This window comes from Mesocricetus auratus, unplaced genomic scaffold (assembly GCF_017639785.1).
Source record: "Mesocricetus auratus isolate SY011 unplaced genomic scaffold, BCM_Maur_2.0 Super-Scaffold_100003, whole genome shotgun sequence".
Classification (NCBI taxonomy): Eukaryota; Metazoa; Chordata; class Mammalia; order Rodentia; family Cricetidae; genus Mesocricetus; species Mesocricetus auratus.
In genome coordinates this window covers 11,568,082-11,570,327 of record NW_024429188.1, presented here as the reverse complement: position 1 = coordinate 11,570,327, position 2,246 = coordinate 11,568,082, and the positions used below count along the sequence as shown (strand labels likewise).

General features: G+C 40.2%; 1 pseudogene; it reads right to left on the bottom strand.

Moving 5' to 3' along the window:
* Positions 1-568: 568 nt before the first annotated feature.
* LOC101836208 lies at positions 569-2,024 on the bottom strand (annotated as a pseudogene).
* Positions 2,025-2,246: the final 222 nt, after the last annotated feature.

The window sequence follows — 2,246 nt, the reverse complement described above, 5'->3', positions numbered from 1 at the left end:
CTATGGTAGGTTGGTGGGGGTCAGGGGAGGAGGGAAGGGAGAGGGAACTTGGGTTGATATGTAAAATAAGATTATATCTAATTTAAATAAAATCTAAAGGAGAAAAAAAAAGAAATTCAAGTCTTTCAGTTTAATACTAACTAAACATTGGCATTTATTTTGATTTCTCCAGGTTTCCAAATAGCTGTCCTTTTTCTGTCCAGGGTCCCATGCAAAACACCACACTACATATTGAGCTATCACATTTCTCTGCATTCCCTGCAGCTATGACAATATGTCTCTTGGTTTTGTATGACCATGAGAGTTTTAGGATTGGTCAGGTACTTTGTAGAATGCTCCTGTTGTTTTCACATGATTAGATTGGGGTGCTAAGCTTGAAACATATTCTAGGGACAATAAGGGCCTTTTGTTTTACTTTAAAGGTATTGTAGATGTTTATTTGATACTAGAAATGTGGTCAGCTATCATAAAGTATGTCTCTTCATCACAAAATTTCAAGGATTTAAACAATCCAAGGAGAAAAAAATGTCTAGAAGTTTTAATTTTTTAAAACTGGGAAATGTTTCTTCTAAAAAAGGTCTCCAAAATCTTGAGGAAAATTACCATACTCAGTAATGAAATCTTTGAGTTCTTCAAAACATTGCTCAACTATTTCTTCTAAATTCTGCCTCAATGCAAACTATCGATTTTTCTAATGAAGGATCTTTTTCAACCAGCATTTCCACCACCATCCCGGAAGTTTCAAAGTCTTCTCTATAAAGCTACTCATTCTCTTTGGTTATCAATGCAATGGCTTTAGAGTGACTGCTAAGCTGGCTGTCTTCACACAATTCTGTGCCGTCTGTTGTGTTCAACTCTGGTTCTTCTATCTGGTCAATAAATAAGGGTGCCGTGGTGAAGGCGGAAGTCCTTCTGTGTATATGTTGTCTTTTATTAAGCACTGTTGGCCATTAGGGAAGCAAGATAGGTGGGACTAGGAGTTGAGGAGGATTCTGGGAAATGTAGTCAAGAGTGAAGAGTCACCATGTGATCCTGGGAGGAGAGGACTTGTCAGGATGGCGTCCTTGGAAAGACAAGTCCTTATAAATATATTAGTAATTATGGGTTAGTAATTAAGCCAGAGCTAGCCACTAAGAAACCATAGCAAACAGCCAACAGCTTCATAATTAATGTAGCGTCCTGCATGTTCATTTGGGACTGATGCTGCTCTGGGACCAGGCTGGTGGGAATAGTGCACGTTACACTGTGGATCCTGTCTCAAACTCAGAAATCTCAGTCAAATTATTTTCATCTGCCTTCACTGGCTTTTCATTAGCCCACTTGCTTGCAGCCTTAGTAAGTTCCTTCTCAGTTAGCCAGGTAGGTTTGTCTAGCCCCTTGGATGAAGAAACTGCCGAAGAACTTGAGGATGAAGTATCTCTTGATGGTTTCAAAGACAGGATAGCCCTCTCTTTACTTCTATACTGAGGCTGATGGAAGGAGCACATGGTGCTTCCTTCTGGACAGTAGCTTCTTCTACTGAGACTGGAGCCAGATCTCCTATGTAGGGTGTCCTTATGGCCTACAGGTGATTCTCTGAGAAATGGAGCATCCCTTTTATGGGGAGACTGTTCTCTTGAATAATGGGAAGAGTAGAAACTTTTTCTTCTCAAGCCATCTCTCATGTGCCTATATTCAAGTTGTCATGTTGTGAAATGATCACCCCTTATCCATCTGTAACCAGAATCATATCATCTGTGAGGTGGGCCACTTCTTCAATCATGAGAAAAACTGCCACCATCATCACATTTTTGATAATCAACATGACTGTAACATCTACTGTAGCCTCCTTCATCAGGTCTGGCTAGTTTAGGCTGTCTCTTGTCTAACACAGGCGATCTCTTTTCTCACAGAGGTGGTCTCTTTGGTAAACCATTGACTACTCTATGGTAGCCATCACTGGCATGTCTCCGAGGGGGAGCTCATTCTGTTGGAAGATTTTTGTAGTTATGTTGTCCCTTAGACCACATCTCATCTCTTATGGAATCCACTATGTTCTGCCGCTGCTGCTGAATCTCGTGAAGGCAGACATCTGCCCTCCAGGGCCTTTCTTATTTCATCCTAAAGGAATCTATGCTATGCAAATCACTTGTCAATTATGATGTTTTCATGTGTTTCAATACTTCTGAATTCACACTGCCTCTAATTCAAAATGGAGGGAATGAGATGCTTTATATTGCTTCACTAAAACATAAGCTTTAAAATTC